General features: G+C 39.6%; 1 protein-coding gene across 1 annotated transcript in view; it reads right to left on the bottom strand.

Annotated features, from left to right (window-relative positions):
• tenm3 (teneurin transmembrane protein 3) overlaps positions 1 to 20796 on the bottom strand; it is a 1636378-nt gene that overhangs the window by 1315135 nt on the left and 300447 nt on the right. Inside the window, exon 2 of the mRNA XM_059974311.1 lies at positions 17506 to 17559. The gene's annotated coding sequence lies outside the window, so the exon portion shown is untranslated. The remainder of the gene's footprint in view (positions 1 to 17505; positions 17560 to 20796) is intronic.

Here is a 20796-nt window from a genome sequence, read left to right as displayed (position 1 = left end):
GAAGTATAGGGGACATCACCTTCTCTCCATAATTATGCTGAACACTATCCTCCCCACCCCCCACAAGATTGTGACTTCAGTCCCTTACACTGCTCCCTATGCACTTAGCTCAGCATGGACAGATTCTACTGTAAGTTCAGGTTTGTAGATGATACCAAGGTAGTGGGTTATATTTCAAATCACAATGACAGAAGTATAGAAAGGAGACAGAGAACCTTACGACATGGTGTCATGACAACAATCTTTTTCTCAGTGTCAACAAATCAAATCAGCTGGTCTTTAACATCAAGGAAGGGGTTGGGAGGGCAGGTCACATGCTCCTGTTTACATTAACAGTGCTAAATTCAGGAGGGTTCAGAGCTTTATGTTCCCAAGATTGAACATCATCCATAACCTTTCCATCCAAGAAAGCTCACCAACGCCTCTACTTTCCCGGGAGGCTGAAGAAATTTGCCATGACCACCTTGACACTCTCCAAGTTTTATCAATGCACCACAGAAAAGATTCTATTACAGATACATCGTGGCTTGGTATGCCTGTGTCCACAACAAAACTGTAGAGAATTGTGGATGCAGCTCAGCATATCACAGCAACCAGCTTTACCTCCATGGACTCTGTCTACGCTTTGCTGCCTCTGTAAAGAAGCCATCATAATCAAACATCCCAACCATCACTGGCATTCTCTCTACTCCCCCCCTCCCATCAGGCAGAAGACACGAAGGCCTGAAAGCATGGACCACCAGGCTTAAGGAGAACTTCTGTCCCACTGTAATAACAATATTGAATGGTTCCCTGGAACAAAAAGGTGGACTCCTAATCTCACAAACTGACTTTTTGTGACCTAGCACCTTACTGTCTACCTGTACTGCAGCAGTAACTGTTACAACTTATTCTGCATTCTGTTATGTTTTACTTTGTACTACCTCACTGCATTGTTGTAATGTGCTGATCTGAATGAATGGTGCGTAACAGTTTTCACTGTACCTTGGTACTGGTGAAAACGTTACATCAGTTTACTAATTTACTGCTTAACTCACCTCTTCACTCGGATATACCTCTCTACTATTAGATATTTTCACTGTGGGAGAAAGATTCTGGCTGCCTACCCTATCTATGCTTCTTCTAACTTTATAACCTTATATTGGCTCTCCCCTCAGCTTCTGATGCTCCAGAAATATAGTTCAAGATTTCCTAACCACTCCACATAGCTAGTCAAGGCAACATCCTGGAAAAACACTTCTGCACCCTCTCCACATTCTTCCTGTATGGGGCAACCATCTCAATAAAGCAGCTCTTCTTCTCCCAGCTGAGATATTAGGAAGGAAAAATTCACCCATGGTGTTTTCCACACTGTGAAGCAGGAGTTGACTCAGTGCTGGCTGGAGATGGTCCGCCTGCAGACTATATGCCTTCTCCCTGTGACGTAATTTGGTGAGTCTGATGAAATGGACGATCAAACCTGATTCCGAAGGCCCAATTTCATGACATTGTTGAACTCCCGGCAAAGTTCAGTGTCAAACTGAAGTGAGACAAAAGCTTTTGATGTTAATATAATTGGTTCATGCAGTAGATGATTTCCAAGGCTTTTTTGTACCATGCATTGCTCATTCCTATTCAAATCCATTAATCCCAAACATTGCACGGTGAAAGGAGACCAACTCACCGTGCTGGTCCTAGCCAAAGAAGGTTTTTTACTCTAATCCCTTTTTTCCTATTTCTTTTTGTCCATTCGTCTCAAATAAGCTAATTCCAGTACAAATAATAGCAAAGTCTCCACCTCAGTAACAACTTCTAATTAAGCATCTCATTTTCTTTCATCTTTTCAGTCTGGAAACAAACTCATCTACATACTTAAGTAGAGGAGATCCCACTTGTCACTAATTTGATCCCATCTCATTTTGAATATCATTTAACTTGTCAGATGTTTACAAAAGCCTTCACATTTAAGTTGGCTGCTTGCCTTCTATCATGCTCCCACCTGGTCTGCCTAATTTAATGCAATTTATTGTTTGATTTGATTTATAGTTTTATTGAAGTAATTTTTTCATAGTTCATTGCCCATGCTCCCAGTACCTCACATTGTTTTCCTCTGAAGAGGCAAAAGAACAATCCAACCAAGTTGTTCTCTATTGTAATACACAGATCAATAGGCCTCCCACAGAACAGGAACTTGTACTGAATTGTCTTTACAAGGTAGAGAATTAGTACACAAATTCTTGTTATAACATTTAGGAATTAACTCATTGGAAGATCCCTGAAAGCTTAATCCAATGAATGGCATGCATCTATGTAGCAATAGCATTCTCTCCAATCCCAAAGAATTGTTTTACTTTAAGACCAGTAGACCGTGGTCTGTCTCCATTTTATCTCTTCTAGGACTACGATGAAAATAAATGTTTTTTGCTCAGTGGGTGGGGAATCACTGACGGCGCAGCCAGTTTCTGCTTGAACTCCGCCTGCAAATTTGCAGATGTCGTGACTGTAGTGGGCTGGATCTCAGATAACACCGAGTTGGAGTACAGGAAATCGAGAGGCATGCTGTCAAGGCAATATTTCCCTGAATGCCAGCAAATGAAAGAGCTGGTCATTAACTTCAGGAATCAGAGTGGAGTACAAGCCCATTTGTATTAATAATGCTGAGGTGGAGATAGCTGAGAACTTCAAGTTCCTACGTATAAATATCACAATAGACATCCGGGCCTAACCACGTAGACATTACAGAAAGAAAGCATACCAGTGCTTCTACTTCATCAGAAGAATATGGAAATTTGACAATGCTTTGATAAGCCTCATTACGTTTTATAGATGCATTACAGAGCGGACACATCGTAGCTAGGTATGGCAACTGCTCTGTCTAAAACTGCAGGAAATTGCAGGGAGTTGTGAAGAGAGCCCAGTCTGTCATGAAAATCAGAGTTCCCTTCATTGCTTGTGTGTACACTTCCTGCTGCCCTCAAGAAAAGAGCCAATGTAGTCAAAGATCCTTCCCACTCTGCTCTACCATTCCACCACATACAAAAACCTGAAAAAAGATCACACTATCTGGCTCAAGGACAACTTCAATCCCAATATTATTCAATATTGCTTAATGTCATTTCCAGTACACAAGGAGAACAAAATAATTGTTACTCCAGATTTGATGTAGCACCAAAAAAACACAATGAGCAGGGTGGGTGGGGACCTCTATGATGCTACTGACTCTTTTCAAGCTTTGATGGTGGGTAGTCTGGCACTGTTGATGCGTTGGGCAGCTTTGACTACATATTGAGCCTTCCTGTCCGCTGCAGTGAAGTTTCTGTACCATGCAGTGATGCAGTTTGTTAAGATGCTCTCTACTGCAAACCTATAGATTCGCAGCAGAGAGCATCCACTTAGGTTCAGAGCATCTGAACCTGAGTTCAGATGTTTAAGAGTAGATCACTCTTAAATGGACCTAATGTATGATAAATATGAATTCTTGATCTCGCGATCTACCTTGTCATGGCCCTTGGACTTACTTATATTTCAGCTGCATTTTCTCTGTAATTGTAACACTATATTCTGCATACTCTTACTGCTTTGCACTTCGTACTGCCTCACTGTCATAATGTCTGGAATGACCTGTCTGCGTGATATACAGAACAAAATCCTTCACGCTGTTTGGCAGCACATGAGTCAATAGTAAACCAATTCCCCTGGAAGGCTATGGAGATGCAGTCATAGACTTTATTACAAACAGTTTAATCGTATCCTGGGTTTTAAGGGAATAGAAGGATATGGCAATAAGTACAGAAAAGAGAATTTGATGAGAGAATCAGCCATGATGTTGACGAATTGTAGAATGGCTTGAAAAGACAGATGGGGCAAATCCTGATGTTCTTTTACTTGTACTTATTCAGTCCCTTTGGACCAGTGCACCATAGTATGATGGAGAACAGAGTGAAGGTCAGATGTGTGTGCACCTGATCTCTCATGTTGCTGCCTGATTTACTACTGAGCTGAGGATTTCCACTGAGTTCATTGATGAATTTCTGACAAAATGCTGAGATTTCAGCATGTTGTAGGAGCTGCACTATCCAGGAAAATTTTAAAGATTTCCTTTATTTGTAACATGTACCTTGAAACACACACCGAAATTTGTCATTTACATTATTGACCAACACCTGTGTGGATAGCCCACAAGTGCCATGCTTCTGGCAGGAACAGAACATGCCTTCAAATTACTGACACCAACCCAAACATCTTTGGGACATGGGTGGAAGCCAGAGCACTCAGAGAAAACCCATGAGGACCCAGTGGAAACCTACAAACTCCTTGCAAACAGCGATGGGAATTGAATACCGATTTTCCGATCTCTGGTGCTGTAAAGGGTTACACGAACTGTTATTTTGCTGTGCTGCCCACCAGAGGGTATTACACCATTATCTTCACTTGTGCTTTGTAGATTGTAGGCATGCTCTTAAATGTTAGGAAGTGAATCACACCTTCCAATATATACCTAACCTCTGAACTGCTGTCTGCTTAATTGTGAACAGCAAAATCCAGAATGTTGAAAGTTTGGGATTCAACAATGGTGATGCCACATTGGGTATTGAAAGTAACTCTCTTATTTGAAATGCCTAGTGACTCTTCTCCCATAAACACTAATTTCCATTTATCATTCCTGATTATTGCCAAGTTCTTTCTACATGCTGCCATGGTCTGTTTTGTTTGCTGAGAATCTGTGAATGGAATTGTACACTACAACGAACTCCTCAACTTGTGAATAAAGGGACATTGTTTATGAAGTGGCTGAGGACGGTTAGGTCAGATATACTGCTTTGAGGAACTTCTGCAGTGACTTTCTGGGTTGGATGATTGATTTCTAACAAGCACAACCATCTTGCTTTGTGTAAGGCAAAAGGAAGAAGGTTGTGGTTGTCAGAAATCTGTGGTTGTGCTCTGGCCACTCCAATTAACTAGTATGAATCATCTCTTAAAACAAAGATGAATCCCAACCTTTTTTATTCCTTAGAAAAGGCATTTTCTATGCTTTACCATTAACCAGCCATTAGCCAAGGGGTCTGTGGACCCCAGGTTGGGAAATCCTGGTTTAAACAAATGTTAGACTTCCTGATGATTTTTCAGCTTCTTCTTGTAAATAGATAAATAAAAAGCTAGCTGAAACAAAATGGGCATTCCAATTAGATTTTTATGGTTTATTACCACCCAACCATCAGAATCAGGCTTATTATCACTGGCATATGTTATAAGTTATATGTATATATATACACATACATACACACACACACACACACACACACACACACACACACATATAAAGTAAGTTGTGCTAAAAGAGAGCAAAAAATAGTGAGGTAGCATATATGGGTTCATTTTCCATTCAGAAATCTGAGTACAGAGGGGAAGAAGCTGTTCCTGAAACATTGAATGTGTGTCTTCAGGCTCCTGTACCTCCTTCCTGATGAGAAGAGGGCATGTTCTGGGTGATCTTGCAATCTTAACTGTTGGAGGGCTGAAAGGAAAATGACGGTAAACTTACTTTTATTTATCGGTCAGTTGGGCTGAAATAATAACCTCTCGTGATACCCTCGTCTGCACAACACCACTTTGTATCACCCGCCTCTGCCACTATCAGCACTCTACGTACTCGCCAGGATTTAACTGAGTGCCATTACTCATCAAGTGGCCTCCTCAAATCAGTCCGCTGGTGATAGGTAAGCAGTCAGCAGAAGGGCAACAGGTCCACTAAACACTCCAGCACAAATAAAGTGATAAAGAGGAGACTATAAAAGCAGGAATCTAGAACAGAAAAAAGGAACTACTAGAGGAAATCAGTGATCAGGCAATATCTGTGGTGGCAAAGGGATTTCAGGTCAAGACCATACATCAGGAATAAAATGTAGAGTGATCTCACAGCCACAAAGTGACCTATTTCAGATTCATCAAGTTGTAAACCCAAGAGAAATGCAACCCACCAGTCTGTGTTGTTGGGGAAAAACTGCCAAAGACTGTAAGGAGCTTGTGCGTTCTCCCCCATGACCATGCGGTGTTTCATTGGGTGCTCCGATTCCCCCCCATATTCTAAAGACGTACAGGTTAGTGAGGATTAGTAAGTTGTGTGCATGCTATGTTGGCACCAGAAATGTGGTGACACTTGTGAGCTGTCCTCGGCACATCCTCGCACTGTATTGGTCTTTGACACAAACAAAACATTTCACAGTATGTTTTAATATTTTGATGTACATGTGACAAATTAAGCTAATTTTTAAATCTTAAAAAAACACTTTATAATTAACATCAATACATTCGGCTTCCTCCAGGCTGTATTCAACAAACTTTGCAAGAAGTTTACTGGCATGGAAGGCAGACAGAGTTTCAGATATGATGGTTCCATTCTCTATCACACCTTTGCCTAAAAGTACTTGGAAAAACCTGAACACATTCACCATTTAACTGAAAAGTTATTGCATTGGGGATTAAATGGATGAGTGTGATCATATAAAACAAACGATAGTGAATTAACAAACTGCGCTAAGACACTTCCCAGCTTCTCCTTCCATGAAGATGAAGGAGAGATAAAGATTGGGTTAGAGTATTACACTAATCATAATCACTGATGATGCCTGTGTGAAAAGCAAAAGACAAAGGAAAAAGTAATTAAAAATGATCAGTCTGCCTATGTAGCTTTTCAGCTGTTTTGACCCATGCTCATAATTCAATCTTGGATCCTGTTGTGATGCCACAAGCTTAAAACTTGACCTCTTGCAGAGAATGTCCAATATTCCAAAACCACACACAGCAACACGTTTCTCAATTATACTATCTTATCTCTCAATCTTTGAGTTGTGAAAAATAAAAGCTCATGTTGAGACCATATTTTAGAGGAACCGACTCGATCAGACGCCTCCTACTGCTTCACCCCATCAAAGTAATCACCAAGGACTTAATTGTCATTAGTGTTTATAAGAAGTGATTTAATTTTATATCTTAAATTCCAATTATCATGATTAAAAAATTGTAATAAAGAAATAGATTATCTACAATAAAATTAACTATAATTTGTCATGCCTTATAAATTGTGTAATATTACAGTGTGGGAGCATACCTGCATGGTTCAACAGTATCATTCAGATAGAAGTTTAATATTGGGGTTGATCATTTTAGAGACACGAGTTTTTAATTGTAATGAAACACAGCTAACAATGAACTATTAAAATGTAATATCTTATAATTGTCGGGAGAACATATTTTTTCAAAATAATTTGCATATTAGTTAACAGTGTTTGATCGTAAAGCACAAATTAAAGCATGCTGAATGATGGCCAATGGATTCAAAAGAACTTCATCTCCTCGCAGACACTTGAGAATTGAGATGTCCATGCATATGTGGATAGATAAGGAAGTCCAAAATGTACTGAAGATCAGACTGTTCACTCTGTTGTTGGAGTCACAGTGGTTCACAGGATGTTCTCTGTAACTGCAACACTAAATGTTTTATATGTTTTTTATTTAGAGATACAGCACAGAAACGAGTCCTTCCAACCCAGGAGCCTGCAGAGCATAGTTATGCCCGAGAGACCAACTAACATGCTAAACTGTACGTCTTTGGAACGTGGGAGAAAACTGAACAACCTGGAGTAAACCTATGTGGTCACAGAGAGAAGGTACTAACTCCTTAGAGACGGCAGTCAAGTTGAACCTAGGTTGCTGATACCTTAGCAGTGTTATACCAACTGCCGTGCTGCTGTGCTGCCACAATATTTTGTGTTTTTTTTCTACCTCCATTTTGCTAATGAATGGAATAATCAGTCTGAATGCATGTAAACAAAAGCTTTTCATTGTGTCTTGGTACATATGATAATAATAAGGCAACTGTCAATTATACAACTTCCCCTTCCCTTAACAAGTAAAATTGGGCCTTGAGGAGACATATCAATCCACAAGACAGTTCTGTGTTGTTGAAGAACTGGTTGGCCTTAAAATTAAAAATTACACAGCTATATATCTGTTACATGACTTCCCATCAGCTGGGTGTGAATTTTGGCTCTAGGAGTGGGAGCAACACTCTTGGCTACCATATTCATTCAGCAGCAACACTGACCACTATCTCATGAAATCTGCTTATCACTCACCACTGAAGATCCTGGACATTCTCTGTCTCTCTAGCTCATGTGCCTTTTAAATTGTTTCCATAGATTTAATCACAAAATCTGTACACCACAGAAAGGTACTTGGATTTCAGGTAAGAAAGTTGGGTTTCCAGGTAAATTTGGTGTGAGATCTATTCCTCATGTGGAGAAAGATGATGTGAATGAACATCTCAGCTAATGGCTTGATACTTACTAGCATGATACAGCTGATTTTAACATAAATACAAGCGATTCTGTAGATTCTGGAGATCATGAGTAACACACAAAATGCTGAGCCGGTCAGGCAGCATCTATGGAGAGGAATAAGCAGTTGACATTTTGGGCCAAAAGCCATCATCAAGCACTGATGCTGCCTGACTTGCTGAGTTCCTCCAGCATTTACTACAGATGTTTTTTAGCAACCTTGTCTGAAATCTTATTTAGCATATATCATATTTCAGTACAGGTTCCTAAGGTTGTCATAGCCAGGACTGGTAGTGGGGATAAGCTCCCACTACCTATAAAGTGTTCCAAATGGCATGCGACTCTAACAGCCTCTGACAACCAAGTCCAACTCTTGGTCTTCACGTCTGGCATAGCTACTAGTTTTGGCAGAACTGTTTCTACTGAAAAGAGAAGGGGCAAAGGTGAACCACTGGCGCCTCAAAACCAGTTGCTTTGGGCAGGTGGGTCTTGTCAGCCTTGGATGGCAACCTGCCTAGGAGAAGGAAAACTCTGATTTTAAACCTCCCCTGCCTTGTGGCCATACCCACCCATGGGAAAGGCTTCAGGAGTAAACCCTGAGGAAGAAATTTGCAGCCGGGGTCCCTTATGGCAGTTTGATGTTGTTTACAACTTCACTCTGGAACCTCTGCAACGACACCAGCGCCAAGTTGTATTGGTGCTTGCCTTTCCCTTGGACTACATCAGTGACATGGAGAGGGGGAACCCACTGCATGGGCAACAACCGGTTCTTCAAATCTTCCTGCCCAGGATTGTGCCCTGGAGAGGACACAGTCCAGCAGAGATGCAAACCCATGATCCCCTGGGATCGACGGCTGTCTACTACTACTACTAAAATTTCTAGATACAGACCTTTCAGAATTCCTAGTATAAATCTTTCACCTCAGTGTTTCCTACATTTTCTGTGTAATTATGTTTCTTTTAAATCCTAAAAACTACAAATCTTGGTACCCATTTATAATTCTGTGCAGAATAGTGCATGCAAGTGCTTGTGCAAGCTCCAAAAAATAACAGAGTAACCCCTAATGTCTCATCCTAATAGTTCCAGTTTGCACAGACATAGTAACTTTACGCACACGGTACCAATTAGCTCTGAGTTATAGACTCTTTTGAGTTTTGAAAGTACTGCTTTAGAAACATATTTCCTTTTAACACTGACAAAAAAGAAGAAATTCTATCTATTAAAGCTTCATTTCAGAATAATAAAATGCAGTGATTTAACTCTATGCAATTTTGTTACAAAACAAACAAAAAATTTGGAGAAAAAAATACTACGACGTTACATGAAGAGGGATGAAAATCAATTTATATGAATTTGGGGAAGTATTATTGTGCAATGAAGAACAAAAGACCTTAAGATACAGGAGCAGAACTAGGCCATTTCGCTCATCGAGTCTGCTCCACTGTTTCATCATGGCTGATCCAATTTTGCTCTCAGTCCCAATCTCCAGCCTACTCCCTGTTTTTGTCCTGACCAATCAAAAATCTAACAGCCTCTTCCTTAAATATACGTAAAGACTTGGCCTCCACAACTGCTTGGGGCAAAGAATTCCACGGATTCACGACCCTCTGGCCAAAGAAATTCCTCCACGTCTCCGTTTTAAAAGGACACCCCTCTATTCTGAGGTTTTGTCCTTTGGTCTTAGACTCTCCCACCATAGGAAACATCCTCTCCACATCCACTCTATCAAGGCCTTTCACTATTCGATAGGTTTCAACTAGGTCACCCCTCATTCTTCTGAATTCTAGTAAATACCGGCCCAGAGCCATCATACATTCTTCATATGACAAACTGTTTAATCCTGGAATTATTTTTGTGAACCTCCTTTGAACACCCTCCGGTTTCAGAAATTTTTTTGAAGATAAAGGGCCCAAACCTGCTCACAATACCCTAAGTGACGCCTCACCAGTTCTTTATAAAGGCCCCACATTACACTCTTCCTTTTATAGTCCAACCCTCTTGCTTTCCACACTACAGACTCAACCTGAATATTAACCATTAGAGAATACTGCAAAAGGACTCCCTATAGTTGTTGCATGTTCTCTCCTTTTAGAAAATAGTCTGCTCTTTCATTTCTTGTACCAAAGTGCATGACCATACACTTTCTGACATTACATTCCATCTGTCACTTCTTTGCCCATTTCCCTAATCTGTACTCTCTACTTCCTCAAAATTACTTGTCCCTTCACCTACTTTCATATCATCTGCAATCTGTGAGAAAGCCATCAATTCCATCATCCAGATCATTGACGTATAACAATAAAAGAATTGGTCCCAACACAAACCCTTGTGGAACACCACTAGTCATTGGCACCCAACCAGAAAAGGTTTCCTTTATTCCAACTCTTTGCCTCCTTCCAAAGAGCCACTGCTTTATCCATTCTAAAATCTCTTCTATTTTACTATGGGCTCATAGCTTTTTAGCAGTCTTATATGTGGCACCTTGTCAAGGGCCTTCTGAAAATCCAAGTACACATCAAACAATTGTCCTTTGTCTATCCTGCTTGTTATTTCTTCAAGGAATTCCAACGGATTTGTCAGACAAGACTTTCCCTTGAGTAAACCTTGCTGACTACAAGCTACTTTATCACATGCTACCAAGTACTCCAAAACCATACCCTTAACAATTGACTCCAACATTTTCTCAACCACTGAGGTCAGACTAACTGGCCTATAGTTTCCTTTCTTCAGCCTCTCTCCCTTCTTGGAAGAGTGGAGTGACATTTACAATTTTTCAGTCTTCCAGAACCATTCCAGAATCTCATGATTCTTTAAAGATCATTACTCATATCTCCACAATCTCTTCAGACACTTGTTTCAGAACCCTGGGGCATATACCATCTGATCCAGGTGACTTATCTACCTTCAGTCCTTTCAGTTTCCTAAGAACCTTCTCCCTAGTAATGGCAACTTCACACACTTCATGCCCCCTGACGCCTGGAACTTCCACCATACTGCGAGTGTCTTCCATTGTGAATACTGATGAAAAATACTTATTCAGTTCATCTGCCATTTCCTTTACCCCCATTATAACCTCTCCAGTATTGTTTTCTTGCAGTCCGATATCCACTCTCGCCTCTCTTTTACACTTTATATATCTGAAGAAACTTTTGGTATCCTCTTTAACATTACTGACTAGCTAACTTTCGTATTCCATCTTTACCTTCTTAATGACCTTTTTAGGTTCCTTTGTTGTTTTTTTAAAAAGCTTCCCAATCCTCTAACCCCCCGCTAATTTTTGCTTTATTATATGCAGTCTTTTTGGCTTTATTGACTTCCCTTGTTAGCCATGGTTGTGTCAACTTACCTTTAGAATACTTCTACCTCTTTAAGATCTATATATCCTGTGCATTCCCAATTCCTTCCAGAAATACCTACCTTTGCCATTCTGCCTTCATCCCTGCCAATTTTCTTTCCCAATCAATACTAGCCAACTACTCTCTCATGCCTCTGTAATTCCCTCCACTCCACTGTAATACTGATACATCTGACTTTAGCTTCTCCCTCTCAAATTTCAGAGCGAATCTGGTCGTGTTATGATTGCTTCCCCTAAGGGTTCTTTTACCTTAAGCTCTCTCATCAATTCTGGTACACTGCACAACACCCAATCCAGAACTGCTAAACTCCTAATAGGCTCAACCATGAGCTGCTCTAAAAAGCCATCTCGTAGGCTTTCTAGAGTTTTCGTCTCTTGGGATCCTGCACCAACCTGACTTTCCCAATCTGCCTGCATATTGACATCTCACATGATAATTGTAGCATTGTCCTTTAGGCATGAATTTTCTGTCTCCTGTTATAATTTGAGGACCACGTCCTTACTACTGTTTGGTGGTCTGTATATACCCCCATCAGGGTCTTTTTACCCTTGCAATTCCAATAATTTAACATCTTCCAACCTTATATTACCTCTTTCTAATGATTTGATTTCATTTTTTTACCAACAGAGCAATGCCAATCCTCTGCCTTCCTGCCTCTCCTTTTAATATAATGTGTATCCTCCGACATTTAGCTCCTAGCTATAATCTTCTTTCAGCCATGATTCAGTAAAGCCTACAACATAATACATGCCAATCTTTAACTGTGCCACAAGTTTATCTACCTCATTCTGCATACTGTATACATTCAAATATAACTTCTTCAGTCCTGCATTCTCCCTTTTCGATTTTGTCCACGTTTTTACATTGCAACTCATCCTGTTGGCTGCAAGTTTGTCCTATCATCAGGAGTCTAGGAGTCTCACTACACATTGCTTCTGTTTGTAACCAACTCCCTGATCCTCAGCTGAATCACTCCAGTTCCCACCCCCCCTGCCAAATTAGTTTAAACCCTCCCAAACAACAATGAATGTATAGTTTCACCTGATTTCTTATGATGTGTTGATCTGAATTTACTACTCTTTATTAAAGTCGCTCATCGAAAGTCAGCAAATAAGCAGCCTCTTCTGATTATGCTTTCCACTCTCTTCACTAAGCTCCTAATAGCCCTTACATTCAATGGCAGCATGGTATGAATAACACGAGTGCAGGCATGACTTAGCTGACCTCAAGCATTGTGTTAGATCAGTTTCTGTCTCTTTAACGCATCATTGCTGCACATATTCCTCAGTTTGTGTTGCTTCCCTCGGAGTGGTCACTAGTTCCCAAAGCACTCAGAGATATTATCAAAATGTTGAGATTTATGAATTTAACTGTAGTTCATATTGGCCTTTTCCAGTTCTATATATATATATATATATATTTCTCTGTTTTTGCCCATTCTTTCTTGTTGCCAATTGGTGGGCTTGGGGTTTAGATGATCTGTTAATTTTTGTGTGAGGGAGGGGTTGTAGAGGGTTTGGGGTTTTGCGAGTTTTTGTTTCCTTTCCTTTTTGTGTGTGTGGGTGGATTGGTGCCTTTCCTTCTACTACTTCTATAGTTTTCTATATTCTACGACTATTTGGAGAAGACAAATCTCAGAGTTGAATTCTGCATACAAAATTTGATAATAAAATGAACCATTTAACATTTGAATTTATGAGTGGGTGACTGACATGTTGCAACTCAACAAATCTCTGGTGAGACCACACTTAGAGTATTGTGCTCAATTCTGGTCACCTCATTACAGGAAGGATGTGGAAGCTATGGAGAGGTGCAGAGGAGATTTACCAGGATGTTGCCTGGATTGGAGAAAAAGTCATATGAAGCAAGGTTAGCAGAGTGGGGACTTTTCTCTTTGGAGCGTAGAAGAATGAGAGGGGACTTGATAGAGGTCTACAAGATTATGAGAGGTATAGATCAGTACCTGTTTCCCAGGGAACCAATAGCCAACACCAGAGGGCATATGTACAAAATTAAGGGAGGGAAGTTTAGGGGAGACATCAGGGTAAGTTTTTTTACACAGAGGGTTGTGAGTGCCTGAAATGACTTGCCAGGGATGGTGGTGGAGGCTAGAACATTAGGGGTATTTAAGAACCTCTTGGACAGGCACATGGATGAAAGAAAAATGGAAGGTTATGGGGTAGTGTGGGTTTAGTACTTTTTTTTAAGGATTATGTGGGTCGGCACAACATGGAGGGCTGAAGGGCCTGTATTGTGCAGTGGTGTTCTACGGTTCTATGGCCTCAAGGAATGCTCCATTTAGTGAGAATTCATAAGCTGAAAATGTGTTACTTTAGCTAAATTAAGCTAATAAAACAAACATTATGTGCTCTTTCAGATTAATCACCAAATGAAACATATAAAATCCTCAGCTGTCTTGTCAGGGTTTGCCTTCAGAAGAGAGAGATAGCAGGAGATGCTATTTTCTCAAAGGGTCATCAAGTCTTTGAAACTCTCCACCTCAGAGGAAAGTGGAAGCCAAGACTGAATATTTGTAAGACAGATATTGATAATGCCTAAATGTTCATGGGAGTATGGGACTGTTGCGGAGATGAGAATGTTGGATGTCTGTGTATATGATCTGGTTTCTTTCATGTTTTTAACCACAAAGCTGGAAGTGGACTGCTGCAAGAGCTGCTTCTCTTTGAGCTGATGACTCTCCAGTGACTGGATGTGACAAAAGTTACATTGCAGAAATGCTAAGAACAAATGTCTTCTGAAAAGAAGTTTATTTCCTTGCATGCTTGTGAATTGCTGCAATGAGGTTTCAATTGCTCACGTTGCAGAATGGACATTCAATATTAAGGAACAGAAACCCTCAAGGCAGGGTTTATAGATGTTGCCTTTACATAACACCATAAGAAATAAGAACAAAATTAGGTCATTTGATCTATCAAGATTGCTCCACCATGTCATCACAGCTGATCCATTTCCTTCTCAATCCCATTCTCTTGCCTTCTCCCTGTAATCATTCATACCCTGACTAATCAGGAACCTATTGATGCACCATCAATAACTCTCAGAGACAGGAAGTGAATGATAGGCTTTTATTAGCAGCAAAATGGACCACGACATCTCGGAGACTGAGGGAGGAGCCGTGCCCCAATCGCCTTTATACAGAAGTCTGTGGGAGGAGTCACAGGAGCAGTTAGCAGAGGGGTGTGTCTAAACAGGTACACACAGTTTACCACACCTATCAACTTATAACACCCAAAATTCTACCCTCCACAGCCACCTGTGGCAACAAATTCCACAGATTCACTACCTTCAAGCTGAAGAAATTCCTCCTCACCTCTATTCTAAATGGGTGTCCCTCTCTTCTGAGGTTGTACCCTCTGGGAATAACACGCAGGCTAACAAGCTTCAAGTTGTGCAAAGTAACTAAATATTCTTTTGGACATAATGCTCCTGTAAGTATGAATCTTTATACACAAATGAGTGCAGCAAGGCAGCTTCAGTGAATGCTCTGGTTGGTATGTAATACGTAGTCCTCAATGTATTGTGGTTATTTTCACATTGCAGGGGTAATTTCATTGACTGCTGCTTTTGCTAGGAAAGAAGTTGTGGGTGCAACTCTCAGTCCACCTGTTTCAGTAGCTTCACAACCATTTTTGTTGGCGCAGCTCTGAACTCTATTCTGTTGCATATTTCCATGGTAATTTCATTCACTGCTATCCTGGAGACTGCTGCTCAGTTACTATAGAGGTGTTATTTATGGTTCCTTGGCATTACCTTCCTCTCTGTCCAGCAACATCCATTGCAGCAAAAATAGACTCACAAATTGAGGAAAAAAATCTTGAGGGAAAACACCACAAAGAATAAATAGCATTAAATAAAAAATGTTTAAGTTGTATATGCGTTGATTGAGGAGTACATTTGTTGCAAAAACTAAATGTATCTTTATGAAAACTGCACACAATTATAAATTCGGCCTACCATGGGATTCCTCATATTCTCAGATATAAAATTAATTCCAATGAGGTTTCAAACAAGGTTGAAATTACTTGTAGACACTCATAATCCAAACAGCATCGTGTAGTCCTTTGTAAATTTTGTACAATTATGATGATATTTATTATATCTGTCACATTTTTAAGCACTTGAAGTATTAAAAATACCACAGGTAGTCATTAAAAGATGGCTTCACCTGACCTGGAAGCAATAAAGCTGTAATGAATAACCTCAAATCGACCTCGGTAAACTCTATTCAAAGCAATTACAGAATGCAGCCTGGAAACAGCATATTAGTCTAAATGCAATATATAGCAAATGCTTGTATATTTCATTCATCAAATAAATCATACTCATATTCCTTACATACGTATACAGTATAACATGCAAAGTAAATATAAATTTGAGCAGGAAAACAAACTGCAATTTTCATTCCAATATTTTAAATCTTGAGTTGACAAAATAGCATTTTTAACAAAATAATCTTGGAAAACATATTTCCCACAGTTGTTTAGTGGATATATATCTATATTCATTGAGCTTTTCTTTTATAAAGAATTTAGGTTTTGAGCCTAAATATTCAGGTCTTCACTGAATTCAGCTGAACTGCATAGGGGTGACTCTTTGATGGCAACTGGCACAAAATAACCACTGTCAGGGCCCAGCTATGATCTCATTAATGTTGAAACAACTTGTCAATAAACATCTGAGGAATGTACAGTATACATGTCTGGACTAAGGGAATGAGATTTTCTTGAATTTGCACCCCATCAAGGATTCAATGTTCAGGAAAAAAGGGAAGAAAGGGCAAGATTAAGTCATCTTGTTAGCTCTGTGACTAAGTGTGCCTTGTTTTATGTCAATCGGTTGTTTACAACAGTATGGTTCCAACGGAGGGTAATGTAACTAGGTTAGAGATTCCTTGGGAAGCAAAGCTGACCAAGGAAAAAACCATGATTTAACACAATGATATTTTTGAGATATCAACATATGGGGGAATTATATTATGAGATTTGACCATGATGGTCCATCTGAAGAGTCAGCTGAAGATTTGCACGAATGTGAACATGCAGAGATACTTTTTCTTTCTGGCAAGACTCATATTGAGCAACTAAGAAAGAGCAACAATGGCTTGCTTATCTTCAAAGCCAGATGGAGGGAAATGACAATTTAGATTTATGGTCCAAGATCTTTACCACTGGTGTTTGTGTGGACATCCAATCATTAGCAAATTTCTCAGTAGTTCTCACAGTAGCATGCAGTACTAGCGGCCTGGGTTCAATACCCACTGCTGTTTGTAAGGAGTTTGTACATTCTCTTTGTGACCGCATAGGTTTCCACCAGGTGTTGCGGTTTCCACCCACTGTTCAAAAAGCATACCAGTTGGTAGGTTAATGGGTCATCGTAAATTGTCCCGTGATTATGCTAGGAATAAATTGGGGGTAGCTGGGCAGCACGGCTCAAAGGGCCAGAAGAGCCCGTTCCATGCTGCATCTCAATAAACAAATAAAAAGTGATTGCATTTGTAAATAATACCCACTGGGTGAAGTACTTGGGAACAAAGGGATGACATCAAATGCAAAGACGATCAAAACATCAGTCATCATATTCAGCAAAATAAAGGCCAATAAATCAACAAGGAGGAACATTTTAAGAATCACTGTGATGGATTTCTTGCTCACCACCATCAATTGGACATAGTTTGCCACCAGAAACGTTAATTTTGCAAACTAAATATTCTAGAATCTAAACAAGGACATCAACTGTTTGGAGGGCAATGGGACACCTGAAGTGGATATAGATTCTTTAAACCAATCAATATCAAAAAATATTGTTTACTTACAGGACTAGTGATGTACAGTGGCTTTCTCAACACTTACAGGCAGTAAGTTCAAAGCTGAAATAAAAAAAAGATAGAAACATATTTCATTCATATCTTGTAGCTAAACATCAGTGAATGTGACCACTACTGCAGATCTAATTAGCCAACAGAGTGAACCTGAGCTAGATTCTCAAGACGTATAGTTGCTTTGCTTGCCCATGAACAAAGAAAGAATTATAGATGCAGATGTTGATGAAGCAAATATGAGGGAGTACAGTGTGGAAAAATCTTTTAAAATAAGTTCACTTGTAAAAATTTTAGCAAATATAAAAATCTTAACAAGTAGTAGTTCTGGAGAATTGGTTGAATATTCATTTAATCATACTAACCATTTTGAATAAAAGGTTGAATAAAAGGTTTATGAGATTTATAAAACCACAGATGTGCCCTAAATGAAATATCATTGAGATATACAGAACAAAATGTAACATTTCCAATTTGCAACATTACCTTGCATTCTTTTGTAAGGGTCTGAAAAGCTCAAGCTAAGTGAAGGACATTTGATTTTGTTTCCAATAAGTTCAGGGCTAAATTTGATAGCCATAGGAACTGAATGTGGGGGATGTGATGTGCAACTAATGCATTACCATTTATTGCAATGCAGGGAACATGATGGCTTCATCAATGAATTCAGCAATCAACCGAGATTAATGCTAGTGTTCACTGGTGAGGCACAGGAGGGAGATCCTTCTGTTGAGTGGCCAATACTATTTAAAACCAGCCTGCAACTCTTAAAAGGAATTGCCATTGCAAAGTAGGACTTTAAAACAATCAACCAGTGGATCTAGTCTGAGAAAAATTGAAGAGTGAAAGTTGACCGAAGATTCAGTAAAAAGCATTGGCTTCGAGGAGTGTTTGAAAGGAGAAGAGCAATGTTGGGAGCTGCCTGACCCGCTGAGTTCTTCCAGCGTTGTGTTCATAATGTTGGGAGCTGATGTTTTCAGAGTGGCTGCTGTGCGATGCAAAACACCTGATAAGAAAATCATTATGTTATGAGGAACTGAATGCTTGTTGAATCATTTTCAGGGCCTGGAGATCCAAAAGACAGGAGGAGTTGAGTGCATGGGGAGTTTGATATGGAAAGTCCTTTCTTTTAATCCAGTTCAAATTGACCATTAGGATAAGGGCAGAATGAGTCTTGGTGTGATGGCATAGTTTCTAACAGCTGAATGTCAATGAAGAGTGAAAAACGGAAACCATTCAAATCTTGGAGTGGCAAAAAGGTGGATGAGGGTTTTACCTGTAGTTGAATTGTGGTAGGTCTTCATGAGGTGGAAAGGTGTAAGGTTCAAAGTTCAGCTTGTGATCAGGAAGCAAATGTCTGTCTCAGTTTAAGATACTTTGCCCATGGGGGTTGCAAGGACATGGCGCAGGAACACACACACTGGCATAGGGCAAACAAGCTAAGTAGACCACCCAGTCATCAATAAGCAGGGTGAGGTCTGACACATATGTAAATACATGCGTAAAGATTGTGTGTTCAGACTGTCACCTGAAAGAACTGAAACTTAGGTTAATGCACAATCCTTTTTTCTGAGCTTGTGGTGAGTGGCTGCAGATGCTGGCTTCACTTGCTCCAATATCCAAGTGGAGGAGATTGCTACATAATAAAGATCTGATGTCGGCAGACACTCTGTAACAGTTTAACAACTTTCCATGCCATCATTTTTCTGAGTGAGAATATTAATTGGTGATCATTTGTAGATAATTTATGTAATGGGTTCAACCTAACTGGATATGAACTGATGCCATATACCATAAATTTAATGCTAAGGCAACATTTTAGCTGCAACACTGTGCATGGATCCCTCAAATATTAATTGAATTTGTCATCTGACTTTATGTTGCAGAATGTGAAGATAAAAGATGAGGAAGAATTGATAAGTTGAAGGAAAATAATTTGTAAACATTTCTTGTAAGGCTCTGAATTCTTCAATAATTAGACCATCTGCCTCTCAAGACAAGATTGTGAATGATGTACAAAAGCACAATTTAATTGAAATGGCATAACACTTGTTAACAGCAGAATACGTCAATGCCTGCACTAAAATGCAACACACTGTTGTACAAATATCTATTAGAACCACCATTTTTGTTTACTAAATTGGCTAATTCAGCCAAATATCTGTCGTATGGTGATTGTTCAAAACTACTTTCACTTTTAATTCTTCAGCTATCTTTTTGACTCAAAATATATAAACCCAACCTAGTAGCTTCTGGAGGGGAAAGTGTACTTTTCATGATCAGGTTGTCTAGGCTGCTATTTGACTTGGAAAGGCACCTGGAGTCTGTAATTCCTGCAGTTTTGTAGGCTTGCATTTGGACTAAAGTATTTAATCTTCATTACCATTTTTTTAAAATTTCCATCTGCATAACTTCCTAGTTGTACTACTGCATAGATAATGATATAGGTACATGAATATACACTCAATCACCACTTTATTAGGTAAAGAAGTCCATCCTGGTACAGTCTTCTACTGCTGGAGCTCATCCACTTCAAGGTTTGACATAATATGCATTCAGAGATACTCTTCTACCCAGCACTGTTATAACACATGGTTATTTGAGTTACTCTCGCCTTCATGTCAACTTGAACCAGTCTGGCCATTCTCCTCCGACTTTTCTCATTAACAAGCCATTTTCCCCCCATGGAACTGCTCTTTCAATGGATTTTTTGTTGTGTCTTTCGCTTCATTCTTCGTAAACTCTAGAGACTATTATGCTTGCGAATCTCATGGGATCAGCAACTCTGAGTTACTCAAACTGGCATTTACAATCATTACACAGTCAAGGTCACATTTCTTCTCCATTCTGATATTTGGATGGTGAAACATTTGAACCTCTTGACCATGTCTGCATGCTTTTATGTATTCACAAACAAAAAAAAATCTCCCGATGCCGGAAATCCAAGCAACACACACAAAATGCTGGAGGAAGTCAGCAGACCAGGCAGCATCTATGAAAAGAGCGCAGTTGACGATTTGGACTGTACTCTTTTCCATAGACACTGCTTGGCCAGCTGAGTTCCTCCAGCATTTTGTGTGTGTTGCTTTTATGCATTGATTTGTTGCCATACGATTTTTTGATTAGGTACTGTATTTGCGTTAATGAACAGGTGCAGAAATGTACCTAATGATGTGGTCGCTGAATGTAAATATTGCTGTGAACCTGAATTAGTATTTATTTGTAAAATAAATCCTACAGAGTTGATACAGTTAAGATATTGTATCCAATCTGGGCCTTGTTATCCAT

The sequence above is a fragment of the Hypanus sabinus genome, chromosome 7 (genome assembly GCF_030144855.1).
Source record: "Hypanus sabinus isolate sHypSab1 chromosome 7, sHypSab1.hap1, whole genome shotgun sequence".
In the NCBI taxonomy this organism is placed as follows: domain Eukaryota; kingdom Metazoa; phylum Chordata; class Chondrichthyes; order Myliobatiformes; family Dasyatidae; genus Hypanus; species Hypanus sabinus.
This window is presented reverse-complemented; position numbering and strand designations above follow the sequence as displayed.